Genomic DNA, 17220 nt, shown 5'->3' with positions numbered 1-17220 from the left:
CTTTTGGGGTTAATGTTTTATAACAAGCAACAGATGTGTCCTGGTGCATCAGCCTTCCAGGGGCACAGAGAGTTTTGATAGAGATGTAACACAATTCTCAGGGGTCCCAGGACACAGTTGAAGAATATACCACAGGGAGTGGGGAGTGAGGGAGAAGGGAGAATCAGGTATGCTTACTACTTCATTATGCTTAATTTAACTTTTCTAATAAAAAGTTCAAGTTACAGGTTGGGGGTGGAAGGTATGCCTATATCATCCTTCTTTCTCAGCTTTCTACTTTAAGATGTGTGGAAATCTGTTTGGTAAGAAGCTAGAGCCCACTTAAATATTAACATGTTTATTCAGTCTTTCCTCATATGATAGGTTAGAGTAGTGTGCAAAGAATAGAATAATCCTAGGAAGGGAAGAGCAACAGCAACTGATGGCAATATGGCCAAACAAGGAGCTAGGGACTATTCAGCTCATTTTTATACAAGACTATTGATAAATGGTTCTTTATATTATAAATTGCAATCTTGTTTCTAAAAGCTGAATTACATAGGTAATAGCATACCAATCAATATGACTAACTTATTTCCTCCTTATGTCCTTTACTCTCTCAAATATTCACATCTTAGTAGCAAGTGGACATTTACTTGGTGGTATTATTTCCAGATAACATATCCTTATTTAGACCCTGAAATTTTACCATGAGGCAATGATTAGTGTTTATACATTTTAATGCCACTTTAGAACTGGTTTATTTTCCTGAAACTGAATGTACATGGGGATCAAAAGGGTAGTCTCTATTCAGATTATGACAAAGTTTTACTTTGAGAGTTTTAGGTTCAACTGATTTTTTATTAAAGCCTAACTGCTGGGTATAAAAAGGGATCTTTCTGAATAGGAAGATTTGCCTTCTCCTTTTAGGTTCTAGAAGTGGAGGCATGTGCTAATAAAGAAAGAGGAAAAGAGTGCTGCAGGCTCTGGAGCCATTGTGTATTAGAAACTAAGGTAGTCAGTATGTTGTAGCAGAAAGGAGTGATTTTGAAGGCAATCTGAGTTAAATTTCATCTTCGCCATTTAGTCGATACCCTTTGGTAAGTTATTATTGACATCTTTGCTCATCAGTTTTATAATTGGTAAAGGTTAGATTATTACTTTTTACCTTGCTGTGTTGTAAGAAAAGTGATGCATACTGAGAAATTAATAAATTTCTACTTAAATTTCTGAAGGTAGGAAAAAAATATCATTTAATTAAGTATTTTGAATAGGGTAAATTATAGCAAATAATTACCAGTTAAGTAGAACATTCCTAGTCCTGGATGAATCATTTTTGTTTTTTTTATGAGGTGTAATTGACATGTTACATTATATTAGTTTCAGGTATATAGCATAGTGATTCAATATTTGTGTACATTGTTAAACATTCACAATAAGTCTTGTTAACTCTGTCACCATAAGTAGTTATAAATTTTTTTTCTTGTGATGAGAACTTCTAAGCTTTACTCCTTGGCAACTTTAAAATACACAATACAGTACTATTAGCTATAGTCACCATGCTGTACATTACATCCCTATGACTTATTTATTTTATAACTAGAAGTTTGTATTTTTTGATCCCCTTACTCATTTTTTTCCCACCCTCTACTCTCTGACATCCACCAATCTGTTTCTGTACGTACGAGTTTAGTTCATGTGTGTGCATGAATACAAATATTTGAGATTCCACATATAAGTGAGATCACATGGTCTGTCTTTGTCTGGTTTGTTTCAGTTAGCATAAAGTCCTCCAGTTTCATCCATGTTGTAAGAAATGGCAGCCTTCCTAATTTTTTCTCATGGCTGAGATAATTTTTTATTGTACATATATATACATATATCCACATGTTCTTTTTCATTCATCTACTGAAGGACATTTAAATTGTTTTCATAGCTTCACTATTGTGAATAATGTTGTGATGCAGTGGGAATGCAGATATCTCCTTGATTTTGATTTCATTTCCTTCAAATAGATACCTTGGAGTGGGATTGCTGGGTCATGTGGTTGTTCTGGTTTTCTTTTTTTTTTTTTTTAATCTTTTCTTGAAAATGTCCCATGTGCACTGGAGAAGAAAGTGTATTCATTGCTTTGAGGATGGAAAACTGTGAATATCTAGTAAATCCATCTGATCTAAATACTTCATTTAAGACCTTCATTTCCTTTATTTTAAAGATTTATTTTTTATTTATTTATGCATATAAGAACTGGGGTGGACGCCAGGGGTGCGGGGGGTGAGAGGATTCACCAGAGACAGAGCGGGGAACAGAACAGGCAGACTGACAAAATACACTGCTGAGGGGAGCAGCGAGCGAAACAGGAGAGGTCTAATGTGCCTTGTGGGTTGCTCCCTGGCCGGCCGGGGATCAAACTCGTGTAGGTAACCTGGGTGCCCTTTGTTCAGTAGGCTATACTCTCTGGAAGACTTGCTTGCACTTTGTAGCTACTTAATAGTAAGTCAGCCAAGAGGTTGTGTAAGAGGTGGTCACTGAAGCCTGTTCAGGAGCCCCTTGCACAGCAGTCTCTGATTTCCCCAGGAGGCTGCACTCTTTGCTGTATAATAAGGAAGCACTAAGATCAGTTGGGAATAGGTAGGCACAGATAACCTAGCATCCTTTTGTTCGACAGAATGTGTTCATTGTGGTAGCTTATACTCTGGCCGCACACTCTGGGAACTGACTGGAAGCCTATAAATTGCTAGTGGAATAGTCAAGTACTTTTGTCTGCTGCTAAAAGCAGTCACAGGTCACTGGGGCCATGTTCTCAAAGAGAAGCTTGTACTCTCTGGCCTAGGGCTGGGCTTCTGCAGGAAATGCCAGGATATCTGGAGGACATGGGTGGTAAGCACTCTCACTGTCCCAGAATGGTTCCTGACATCATGTGTTGTAGTTTCCTACCATTTTCAATATTCTTTATCTCTCCTTCCTGCAGAGACACCGCTCTTCACTTTTTTAGCTCTGCTCCAGATGGGGCTGCTCCATTTAGGTGCTAATCCATTGTGTCTTTGAAGGAAGTGATGACTCGAGGATCCTGTCAGTCTGCCAGTTTTTCCCTCTATCCTCAGTTGTATTGCTTTCTTAATTTCTTCTTCTGCTATTTTGTTTTTTGTATATAGAAATGAAAAAAAAATGTGTATTGATTTTTTTAGCTGGCATCTTTATTCTTTTATTTAAATTTATTCATTGTTTTGAAGTACCATTGTTTTACAGTGAGCTAGAAGAGGAAGAAATTAAGAAAATAATTCCAGTTACAGTCACACCAAAAAAACCCACCCAGGGGTATTTAATTTATTATTTATAACAGCATTTTGGTGAAATCATTAGAGTTTTCTATGTGTGATTTGTAATCTGCAAAGAGTGGCAGTTTTACTTCTTCCTTTCCAATTTGGATATCTTTTATTTCTTGCCTAGCTGTCTGGTTAGGACTTTCATTACTATGTTAAATAATTCTTGTGAGAATGGGCATTGTCTTCTTCAGATCTCAGTGGAAAAATCTCCAGATTTTCACCATTGAGTATGATATGAGCTCTCTGATTTTCATAGATGGTCCTTTAGAATGTTGAGTTATGGTCCTTCTCTTCCCATTTTTGAGAGTTTGTATAACCATAAGTGGATATTAATCTTATCAAATGCTTTTTTTTTCCTGTATCTAAAGGCTTTTATAAGTGTTTTTATAAAACTACTGAAGTTAGAGTTAGGAGATGAGGTATCTAATTACTTTTTTGGCATGGATTATTTTTATTTATTTTTAAAGATTATTTATTTATTTATTTATTTGTACAAGCACTGGGTACAGTCAGAAGCGTGGGAGGGTGAGAGAATTCGCCAGAGCGGGGAGCAGAACAGGCAGACTAATGAAGTACACTGCTGAGGGGACTAGCGGGCGTGGCAGGAGAGGTCTGTTGCACCATGTGGGACCCTTGCTGGTGGCTGGGGATCGAACCAGCTCTGCCAAGGCTGTGGGCAACTTCACAGCCCAGTGCTCAACTGCTGTGCCACCAGGGGAGGCCTGGCATGGATTCAAATTCAGGCTCAAATTCTGCAAAAATGTGAACAGTGACCTACATAGTCTCTAATATCCCTTCTGGGCTGATATTATGGAAAAGGAAAAAGTAGCTATGATTCTCACAGAGAGATTTTCTTTCTGATGTTAGAAAATTCTTCATATTTTTTCTACTACCCTTCTTAAGTTTCTCTTTATTCACTTACCTAAATAATTAAGTACATGTGTTTTCCTACCAGGGAGGGAGGGCATTTTCTTTATGGCTTTTCATTGTCAACCATTTCAACACAATTTCATTGCTCCATTAGTCTCCATTGTCTTTGGAAGAAGGATCTAGTAATTCCTGTTTCTTGATCTTGGTTTGACTTGGCTAATAGCCGTTCAGTTGATGTTTTAATTATGATGCTATTCCCGGTTGAGCTTACAAGCTTTCTTCCTCCTGTAGGTGACTATGTGGGACAATGATTATGTTGGAGAAAAGGATGTGATTTAAAAATTTCTTCTTCTCTAGATTCTTTATTACTTTTACATGGTGCACAACTGTCATTTGGTCATATCACTGGTCATTATAGAGAAAACAAGATGTAATTTGGGACCTGGGGAAATAAATCTTTTCGGGCCCCGTGAAAAATAAGCATAGAAGAGACAATATAATACATGATCATTGTTTATTTTGAATTTTCACTCAGTATACATTTTTAAATTCTATAAACCCAAGGTAACTTTAATCAATACAAATTAATACAGAAATCCAATAGAAGGATAATAGAGGCATATGTACTGAGTGCTGGTATTAATACTATAGTTTTGACTCCAGAGAAGTGACTGTATGTATGTGATTATATATTTTGTGACTCCTATGACATTTTTGATGAAGATTAATATACCAATGTGAAGAGATATGAAATATATTCTCTCAGAAAAATCTTTACTATATCCTAATCTTCAAAATTCTGAATTTTCTAAATCTAGCTCCAAATTAGTCTTTTTCAACACCCTTTTCTTTCTATAAGTTCAGGCTCATTAGAAAATAAAAGGAACAATCACAAAAGAAATAATGAAACTTATTTTTTAAAGTATTATATGAGACATAACTGACTAAAAATATGAATAGTTTTTAAATTCTCAAAGTAGTGTATTGATCATTCTCCTAGTCTTTGAGTTATTTACTTTCCTACTAGTTTCTCCCTAATATCAATATTATCTTTGTGAATGATAAAACCTACCTATACTCTTTTGAATTACCACTATAACATGAGCATCCAGTGCTATAAAAAGAATGCACAGAGTGATTTATTCTGTGTTCCTTTGAACTGGTGCCGGAGTACCGAGGGTCTTACTCTGACTGGCTGTGTAAGTGTTTTGATTGTCCTTCATTGTCACTGAACTGACTGATATTGGATCCCTGATGTTTACTTTTACTTGGCCCAGATGAGGTTGGTCCATGTCCAGTCCCTGAGTGTCTGGAGGTGTCCCCTGACTGCCCGTGGCTTTGCCCTTGTCTTTCTTTAGTGCTGGATCCTGACTGTCTGTGAGCAGAGTCTGAATGCCAATGCGTGGCTCTCTGCCCTTGAGGTGACTCTGAGTACTTAGAGCTGTCTTCAGAATGGCCATGAGTAGACTCATGTTGATTTCTTGAATTGGACCCAGACCTTCCATGGGTCATGAAGGATTGTCTCCCTGAATCTTCTAAATGTCCTTTGCTGTTGCTGGTCTGACTAACACTGGATTCTCGATGTCTGTTTTTACTGGATCTTGAGGATGTCTGACCTTTCTTTTCATAATCCAATTCATCTTCACTTTCTGTGTTTCTCTTGGAGGGACTCATGCTCATCTTGTGTCTTCTTCCTTGTACTTCACTGGAACTTGACCTTCCCTTCTTTTTTCCACACGAATCATGCTGTTTTTCCCCAAATCCATGCTTGTGTCCACAAGTGGATTTATCACTTCTCCCTCCTTGGCCTGGAGACCTGGAACCATGGCCTTTTTTCCCTCTTCCACTTGGGCTCTTGGATCTGGCCTTCTTTCCTTTTCCTTCACTTCTTGAAAGACTTGATTTTCTATTGTGTTTGTCTTTCTTTTCTTCCTGTGCCTCCTCTTCTATATCATCTTCTTCATTTTGATTATGGTGTCTATATGTTTTCCCTGATGTTTGGAGGTTCTTTCTCCTGTTAGAATCATAGTATGCTTGAGCCAACTTGAATAACATCAGAAAAAACTCCGTAAAGTCTACTTGTTTGTTGTGGTCTATATCAAGGATTTGCATGAAGACTTCAGCAGTTTCTGGGTCATCTGGATGCTGTACATAAGGAAGACGGACAGTGTATGAGACTACACACACGGTCAATTAAAAAATTCAAAGTTCATTTAAGGAATGTGAATTCTTGTTATTTCAAAGTTCCTCAAAGTGTCTTTTAAAGATTTATTTTATTTATTTATACATACAAGAACTGGGGTACAGGCCAGAGGTGTGAGGGAGTAAGAGGATTCACCAGAGACAGAGCATGGAGCAGAACTGGGGAGCCACTGAAACACACTGGTGGAGGGGAGCAGTGAGCAAGATAGGAGAGGTCTGCGCCTTGTGGGCTAGCTCCTTGGCCGGGAATCGAACTCATTCTGCACTGGCTAGTGATAGCTAGATAATGCTGAGACTTGAACTCCTACACCACCAGGGAGGCCTCAAAGTGTCTTTTATCCTTTCCTAATACGTAGTTTATTCTGGCTCAGCAGGAAAAGGAAATAATTGTTAAATTCTAGTATGGTGGCACACAACAAGTTTTGATAGATCAAGTGCATGTTTTTTCTACTTTTCATGGTATTATTTTATAAAATCCATAATTGAAATGTCTTTTAAACATGCCTTCTTAGCATTCACTTGTTAGGAAACACATGAGGAAAAACTAATTTTGGTATTCACATCTTTATCACTAATTGTCTACATTATTTTTCCTTCAGAGGATGTGTGTGTGTGTATGTGTAGAATATATTCAAAAGGATAGTGGGAGGAAAACAATTTATGTTGCTTTAAAATAATAATATGGTTATTTCAATTCCAGAAGATATATTTCATAAAGATTTTATAATAATCCTTTTATCAAAATATTGATGTAGGACAGAAATGCTTTACTCTTTAGTTCTGGTTAAATATTTTTACCTTCAGGATTGGATGAAACTCTACTTCCAGAAGTTCCTTCAACTCTGTTTTGCTCAGTGTTTCAGTCTCCTTATCTGTTTTTGAATATTGGTGGAATAGATCAATGATAGAAACGATGTTTTCTAGAAGAGTAGGCATTTTTTTGGAAATATAGGGAATCTAGAAAAAAGAAATAAAAATGCACTATTAATTGATTTTTTTGAGATCATATTGTTACAATCAATTTCAGTATTTTTGGAATTTTGAAATCTAAATCTCATTCATGTAGTCCATTTTTAAATTGGAAGATGATCACAAAAAACCTTTCTCTGCTATCTACATAGTAAAACACAGAGTTTGACTGAATCACTAGAACTGCCAAGATCCTGGCCTTGAAGCCAATCTCAGCAGGATGTATAAGCGGCAAAATTTAGTCATTCAATTTGCTGAAAATCAGGTTTCTAAAAATAACTTGCTAAGTGATCAGTGTGTTGAGAAATAATTTTCTGAAAGTGAAGGTGCGAAATGGCTGACACACTTAGTGAACATTCACTCAATTAACTTTTTCCCCCCTTCTCAACGTTTTATGAAGTTTGCAGTGTTTCTAATTGGATCAATTGACTTTAATATCTTTTTTGGCATTACAGAATTTTTTGTTGACTCACTTTTATTTAGCTACTTAAGGATTAGCATTTAAACAATGTTCACCTAATCTGATGATTAAACAAAGAAATTACTAAACTTGTCAATAAATCTCAACAAGCATTTATTGTATAAAAGCATATAATGATGACTTTAAGGAGTTATAAAACCAGGCAAAACTCAAATTTGGAAGACATGAGTATGGTATTAGAGGTAAAGCACGTATGCATCTTGGATTGCTTGGCAGAGGAAATAGATAGCTATTGATTCATTTTTGACATAAACATGTATTTTGATAAATTTTAGGTAAATATTAAAATAACAATTTATAATTTCTAAGGCATTAGAGTGGAAAAGGGGAGTAAGAAAAACTTGATCAATTCTATAGAAGCCAGAAAAGAAGTAAACAAAGAAGTACAGAAAGCAGGGTAAACAAAAATATGAGAGAGTAGAAATACATAAAATTTTATTATTAATATCAGAATTGCTAATTAAATAATCATTTTTAAGGATTGAATTAAAAAGAATTTTAATTCTTTTCAATTTTAATTTTATAGCAACTTTAATTTTAGTTACCCTGGATCCCTACACTTTAGATTTTTTTCAGCTACTATTATTTATAGTCATAGTCCAGACCTTGGATTTATTTTGCATCATCTACAAAAATCTCAGTTTTAAAAATTATACTCTGACTTCTCCTTGCACCTTGATTTCAAATAGTTACTAGGCTTCACTGTCAACTTACTGATTTATTTACTCATATTTTTAACTTGGTTAGACATTATGGTTAATTTCATTCTGCTCTTGCATATACCCTGTATCCCTTGCCTATTCTTTTTTTGTACTCCCTGGCCAATCTCCATCAGCTTCTTCCTTTTCTTCAAGGATACCTTTCTGAAAAGGTATCCTTGAGTTTCATTTTACTAACTTGGAAGCCATTGGAAGAGAACTTCCTCATTTTCCCAATATCTGATCTCAATATCTGATCTGCATTTGTACCCCTATATCTTAACCTGCATTGCTGTTACAGTGAATGAACTGTCCTTCCAATTTCAGCACTGAACCCCACTTTCCTACTCAAACACTTTGCCTTTGCAGTTTCCACTTTCTCTCCTGCATCATGAATTTCTCTTTCTCTACTGGATCATTCCCTTCAGCATATATTCATGCTGAAATGTCTTCTGTCTAATACCCCCTCCACTATCCCTCATCTCCCTTTAGGCACCATCTGATTTATCTTTTCTCTTTTATAGCAAAACCACTAAAACATCATACTTTCATTGATACTTTCCTTACTACCTGTTTTATTCAAATTATCTTTTTTAAAAAATGACTAAAACTCTCATGAAGATAAAAAATGTCCTTCCACTTCACATATTGCTTAAAATATCAATAGCACCTGATGTAGTTGGCTCCATATTCCTTCACAGACCCCATAGTCTCTCCCATTTCTTCTTCAAACTCCCTGCCCATTTTCTTTTAGCTCCTCCTCCAGTTCCAAATATTGATCTTCCCTGAGATTCATTCCTTCACATTATTTCCTCTACTTCTACTCCCCTAGGGGATCTTATCTAGTCCTAATACTTTAAATCCTTTGTATAGATTAAATCCTTTGTATAGACAACTCCCAAGTGTGTATTTCCAGGCACAGAATATCCACTAAGCTTTAAATGCCTACCCAATGTTCATACTTGCCCTAATGGAGATTTTAAATCCAGTGTGTTCAAAGAGATGTCTTGATTTCTAAATAAATCCTCACCACACCCTTCTCCTACCCTGTTATGCCTATCTCAGTATTGGTCAAACCACAAACCTAGGAATTAGTTTTGTTTCTCCTTTTCTCACATTCATATCTAATACATTAACATGTTTTATTAACTGCACTTTTAAAATATCCCTAAAATTGTTTGCTTTTCATTACCTCCATATTATTGCTGCCCTAATAATTTATTTTGAGTGTAACAAAAACACACTGAAGTATATCCCACCTTAAAAACCTTCCCTTGAAACGACATTCTCCCTTCCACTGGGATGTTCCCCTCCATTCTACTGTCCTAATTAACTACTTGCTTTCACAACAAAATGTCTTCGGTTTCCTGCATTTTCTCTCTTAAAATGTTTACTACCCACTTTGTTTTTAACCCAGAGTCTTCAATAATGTCTCCTAAAACTCTGTTGAAACTGAGTTGTATCAAATCACCTATGATCTCTAAGTTGCTGAAGAATAGTGGCTATTTCTTCATCATCATAATCTCACTCAACTTCTTGGTAGTATGAGTTAGCCATTTCTTCCTCCACGGGTTTTTTTTTTTTTTTGATCTCACATCACAAAATTTTCCTGATACTTCTCATAAATATTGACTGTTCTTTTTGAGTATTCTCTGCTCAATTTCAAAAGTTTGGAAATCATTATGGTTGTGGGTGCACATGCGCATGCTCTCTCTCTCTCTCTTTCCTCCTCTCCCCTCACATCTGCTCACTTTTACTAAGCAATCTCATTGGATCCCTTGACTTCATTTATCTGGTAGCTCCCATATTGAAACCTCAATGCATGGACTATCCCTTGAGTTCTACATTATTCATTCACATCTTATTTTATTTAACAAACATTCTACTCTTATGAAGACAATAAGCAAATAAGGGGGGACTTTTGATTGATCAAATAAGGTTTTGTGGTAAAGGGGAGATATTTGAGCTGAAAATGGAAAAATAAGGAACTTTGTTGATTGGTTGAACTATTTAGGCAAATGGAACATCTAAGGATCCCAACATGGGAGTCAACTTAGTACGCAGGCTGTTTAAAAAAAAAAAAATACTAACTCCAGAACACTGTGGTCAAATCACAAGTTAATCAAAGATGGTGATCAGATAATGACCATCTAGGGTAGTAACATTAATGAATTTTATTCTATATGTGATGAGAAGTCACAAAATGAAGTTTTGATAAGAAAATGATCTAGTTTTTAAAACATCACCTAACACAATGGCTTTCTAGTTTGTTTCAGATTGACTTTCCTTAGTGAACAATTAGAAAGCTGGGGTGTGTGTGTGTGTGTGTGTGTGTGTGTGTTTGCGTGTGGGTATATGTGTGTGTTAAAGGATCAGAATGTTATCAGTAATCAGATTGAGGCCTCCATTCAGATTGAAAGGGAGGTACAATAGCTGGAAAATTAAATTTGGTTTTCCAAAACTGATAAAAAATTTCAAGCCACATATTAAAAGAGTATTATAAATTCCAAGCAGAATATATAAAAGGAAACTACAACTGACTGTTGAGCACTTGAGGCATTGAAAAAATTCTTAAAAGCAGTCAGAGGTGCAACAATAAGACTTACAGTCAACTTTTCAAGAAACAATGGAGACTAGAAAAGAATGAAATGTTGTCTTTATCTTTCTGAAGAAAATATGTGTTACCTTAGAATTTGATACTTTGTGAAAGCATCCATGAATAATAAACCTTAAGTAAAGATATTTTGAAGCAAACAAAAATAAAATCAATTATCAGCATACCTGCTATAAAGTAAATATTAAAGTTGAAAGCAAAGAAGTGGCAGGAAAGAATGAAAAAAAATCAAGTGAGTAAATGTTTGGGGAAATTTAGATAAACATTGATAAAAACTATAACAGCATTAGTAATAATAGTTATTATTATATCTGATAGGATTTAAGATAGTTATAGTTAAAATACCTAACAACACCAGATAAGGCTGGAGGGGTAAATGGAGTGGAAGTATTATAGGATGCTTGAATTATTTGAGTAGTATTTAAGGTATTTTCAAAAATGTACTCTAATTATCAAGGATACATGTTATAATCTCTAGTAAAAGAATAAATTGTATAATAATAAATCAAGGATACATGTTATAATCTCTAGAGTAAGTGTGAAAATAATTACAAAATAATGTATAATTAATAAGCTAATATGAGGAAAATTAACTGACAAATATATAATTCACCAAAAAAAAGAGAAAAAGGAATATAGGATAGATGGAGGAATAGGAACCAAGTAGTAATAGAGTATATTTAAAACAAATAATATAGTAATAATAGTGAACATAAATGGACTAACTACACTAACTTAAAAACAAAGATTGTTAGACTGGATTAAAAAAACAATATATGATGTTTACAAGAGACACATTACATGTGATAACAATGATTAAAGTGAAAGAATGTAAGAAGATGTACTACTCAAACACTAAAGGAAAGCTGTTGTTTCTATATTAATATTCATTGAGCAGTCTTTAAATCTGTAAGTTTTTCTAAAAAAATACTTCATAACGATAAAAGATTAGTTCATAAAGAAGGCATAAAAATGGGATTGATAACTACTTCAAAATATAAAACACAAAATTTGACAGAACTATAAAGAGAAATAGGTGAATCTGTAATCCTACTGGGTAATGTGCTTCTTTCAGCAACAAGTAGTATAGGCAGAAATTGTAAGGTATAGAAGATTTTCCACAAAATTATTAATGAAAAGTTACATATTGAAAACTGTGCCTAAAACTCCAGAATATGCATTCCTTTGAAGTGAACATGAAATGTTTTAAAATTTACTATATTTTCGTCAGATGTTTCAACAAATGTTAAAGGATTGAAATCATGCAGAGTTTTTCTACCATAGTACAAAGAAGCTAGAATTCAATAGTAGAGAGCTAGAAAAAATCTGAGTGTTTGGAAATGAAGCAATAATATCCAAATAATCAATTTCTCATAGAATAAACTGCAAAGAAAATTACAAAGTATTTTGAACCAAATGAAAGTGAGAAAAATGTGAAACAGTAAAGCTTGTAAGATAAATTCCATGAACAAGGAAAGGTAAGAACTGATATTAATGAAATAGAAACAGAATTTAGAGGAGCAACAAGAGTTTTGAAAAATCTAAAAAAATTGATAATTCCTGAAATACTAATCAATAAAAGAAGAGCAAAATCATAAGTAACCAGTACCAGGGAAGTAAAAGGTGACATTACTATAGATTTTACAACATTAGAAAGATAAGAGCATTTTATAAGAAAACATTTTACCAATTTGATTTAAATGAAATGGACACATTTCTAGATAAATATACCTTATCTAAAATGAACTGACAAGAGATACAAAAAACCCTTAGCAGTCCTATATTTATATGAGAAATTGAATCTTATATGGGAGAGGGAGAATTCTACGTCACATGACTTTACTGGTGAATTTTTTTTTAAAGTGAAAGGGAAAAAGAACCCTAACATCATACGGAGTATTTCAGAGAAATGACAAAGGGTAACCGGTAACCGTTGTCGTATAAAATCAGGGTAACCTCATTACTGTAGCATGACAAGAATATTATAATAAACAAGCAATAATATGAAAGGAAGTCAGTAAACTGAATCAAGTGGATAATATGAAAATACATCATACCTAAATAAGTTTTATTCTGAAAAATTCAAGTTTGGTTGAACATTTGAGAATTTATCAGTTAACTCTAATAGAGTCTGAAAAATCATATAAATGGCATAAAATCCACATTACTTTGATCTATATATAAAATATATATGTATATTAACGTGAAATGTTAAAAACTGTTGTCTGACTTTGGGAATGAGACTCAAATACCTGATACCATTTTATTCAGCATCGTTCTAAAGGTTCTATAATTCCTATGAATCAATATTAAGAATACAGACAACCCAATAGACAAATGGGTAGAGACCACAGGATATTTATAAAGGATATCAAAATGGTTAGTAAACATGCCAAAAGTTCTCAATCTGATTAACAGGGAAATGCAAATTAAAATTACAGTGTGAGACCACAGTACTCCCTCTAAAATGATGAAAGACAAAAAGGAAAGACAAAAGACAGGAGAAATTTGACAATCCCAAATATTGGTATGGATATAGAGAAACTATAACTTACATGTTTTACAAGAGTATAAATTGGCAGAAATACTCTCAAAACTTGATTGGGAGTATCTAAGAAACAGCAGTTTACTTCTCGGAATATTCCCATAGAAATATATATACATATGTTACCAAAAATCATCTAAAAGTGTTCATTATGAATAATAACTTCACAGATAGTACAATCTAATATTTATATATAGGAAAATGAATAAGCAAGTTGTGGTGTTTTATATAATAGGTGGAAGTCTAATTTGTAATGGTGTCTAGAATGTAATGGTCTAGGATGTAATGGTGGAGAGGAAGAACAATGGATTTGGCTTTTCTTGTAGGCAGAGTTGACTGGACTTGGTGATGAATCATCATGGTGTGATGATTCATTGTCCCATCAAGGAAAGACAGGGATCATGGATAACTTCTAGATTCTTGATCAGAGAGTTGCTTTTCACATCTATCACTCCCATCCCCTTTCATCTAAAACTGCAGTTCACCTCCTTGCTTCCATTCTTGCCTCCTATCATCCTATTTTCCACATAGCAGACCAAAACAACTTTGGGAAAACATTCATTTGATTAGCTCACTCATCCTGCTTACTACTTTCCAGTGAATTTTTTTTTTTTATGTGCTTGTCACAATATACAAACTCAACTATGCCCCTCTGTGCATGGTCTACCTCTGTCTAGCCCTCAGATAACACCATATGCTACTGTTTCTCTTGTTCCTCTTGTTAAATATGCTCTAAGCACACTTTAGAGTCTTGCCCTTTGCCTCTTCTGGTTTGTTTTGTCACAAAGCTCTCAATCAAAAGGTTCTTCACAGAGTGGTCTTTCTTGGCCATCCAGGCTAAAGTACTCTCCACCCATTACTTTCTTACATCATTCTCCCTTTTCTTCATTGTTCTCGGGGTTTGAAATTCTTATTTGTATATTGTTAACTGAACATGTCTCTGTCATAAATGTAAACTCCTGAAAGTAGGGAGCTTAGATTGTTCACTGCTGCAAAATCAGCCAAGAGTAGATTTTGTTGGATATTTGTTGGATTTGTGAATAAATGGAAATCCAGTAATACAAAGATAGAATTGGGTAAGGAGCCTCATGGAAAGTACAAGTATGTCCTTATCTCTCTTTTATATTGAAATAAACTTTTTTTAATAGTACTGTTATTCAAAATCAAGATCCCCAAACATCTAGACTTATTTGCCATAGAGTACGCGTACATCCAGATTTCCACCTTGCTTCCCACCAAGTAGACCAAGTTAGATGTATTCCCTCTTACTTACTTCTTTCACCAGAAGAGCAAGTAGAATGTAGCCTGAAGGAGCTTGCTGGTGCTGAAGTGTGGGATAATGGCCTTTTTATAGCAGGTCCATATAGGTCCTTTTTATAGCAGGTCCATAGGGAGGAGCCATGCTCTATAGGATGGTCTGATTCATTCTAACCAAACCCTGGCCCGCCCACATCTCCACCTCTATTTCTCTAGCAACATGTTTACTTCCCAAATTCCTCATGTACTCATCTATACTTACTTTACCAAGTTCCAGTTTATATTTATATAAACCCCATAAATGGGATATTTTATGGAATGCTCACCTTTGCAATCATAGATTCTTTGTGTGCAGAGTCCACATTGTCTACTTTTTTTTGGTAAGCTGCTACCCTCCCAGCTTTGAGTTGGTAGGTACTTGATAAGTATCTGTTGATTAAAATGTTTCCTTATCATTGTCCCAAGAGGTATAAAATGTACATTTGTGAGAAATTTAAATTCAATTGATGAGAGGAAAATATCACAAACACCTACCTCTGTTTCTCTTTTTATCTGTGAATTTCATCCTTGTGTACTGAGTGAACTATCTATGAAGTAAGCACTGATCTTCAAAAATTATGATGGATAGACAGAAATAGGCAAATTTTATTTTGACTGTTCAAATGAGAGCAAGGGAGTGTATTCAGTTGGAAGAAGGGATCACTTACAGGTAGCTTGAGTTTATTAGGTATGAATCATTACTCTGATTTTACCTTGTTTTCAAGGTTATTGCATTGGAGTATCATAGGCATGTTTTAGTTACTCTTCCTGTAGGTTAAACTGTGGTTTTCTCATTTATTCCCATAAATATATGGGAGACTCCTGTCCTTGCCTTTCTCAGTTATTAGGCTGTTAGACTAAACAGACTCCATCTTCACTGGGATGTCCCCTAATTACCTCCTCCATACTGCTGATACTGAATTCGTCATTGTGCTCTATCCCAAAGGACTATCCTTCAGAAAATGCATGTTAATCCATGACATCTTCATCCTCTGAGTGTTTCAGATACACAGTGTTCTTTGTTGTTTCTTCTCCTTTACCCCTTCTGCTCATGTCCATCATGCTACTTAAACTTATTTTCTCTGTTTGGAGGCCTATTCTCTATTGCTAGTGTTGTAATTTTAGGCTGGACCTCATCATCCATCAATGGAGTATTTGTAAAAATCAGTGCTTTTACTATTAGTTCACATATTTGTCCTCTCATATTATTGCATCTGGTAGCTACTTCCTTATTTGACACAGAAGCCCCGTGAAGCCCCTTCATAAATGGAAGCCCCTTCATAATTGGGCATGAATATCTGTCTGTCCAGCTGCTGCTCTCACCACATGTACTTATGGGAAAGCCACTTGAGACTGATGAACATACCTTGGATGAGCCTTTAGTGGTCCACCACATGCAGTATGTCTACATGCTGTTATCACCACCTGGAGAGTCCCGCAACCTTAGCTTTCTTCATCCTTTAAGAGCTTCCAGAATCATCACTTTCTTCATAAAGTCTTACCTGACATCTCCAGGTAGATTGTTGTTTCCTCTCATTTTCTGTATTTTTCTCTCTTATAGCTCTTATTTTATTTTTTTTTTTATCTTGCATTCTTTCATTTATTGCAAAAGAGTCATGTCTTTCCTGCCTGACTTTGCTAGAGTAAGACAGGGGTTTTATTTATTTATTTATTTTAAAAATAAATTTTATTTTAATATTCCCCATACAATTGCAACCCCCTTATTTTGACCCCAATCCCTCACCTCCCCGCCCCCCACCCCCCATAGAGTGTCTCTGGTTCATAGTTTTTGGTTGATTTTGGTTTTCACTTTCTTATAGTTATTCATTTTCCTGGTCCCTTATTTAAGTTTCCTAGATTCCTGCTATGAGTGAGACCATCCGGTATTTTTCTTTTTCTTTCTGGCTTATCTCACTGAGCATGATCCCTTCCAGCGCCATCCATGTTGCTGCAAATTGCATGTGTTTATCTTTTTTGAATGCTGAGTAATATTCCATGATGTATATGTACCATATCTTCTTTATCCAGTCATCTATTTTTGGGCATTTGGGTTGTTTCCCAAGCTTAGCTATTGTAAACAGTGCTGCTATAAACATAGGGGTGCAGGTGCTCTTTGGAATTGATGTTTCTGTGTCCTTTGGGTAAATACCTAGGAGTGGAATTGCTGGATCATATGGAAGCTCTCTCATTTTAATTATTTCTGTGTGTATCTGCACCGCCCCTCTCCACATTTGTGTTAT

The sequence above is a fragment of the Talpa europaea genome, assembly GCF_964194135.1.
Source record: "Talpa europaea genome assembly, chromosome: 9".
Lineage (NCBI taxonomy): Eukaryota > Metazoa > Chordata > Mammalia > Eulipotyphla > Talpidae > Talpa > Talpa europaea.
The sequence above is the reverse complement of the archived record's forward strand: the minus strand, read 5'-3'. Positions refer to the sequence as shown.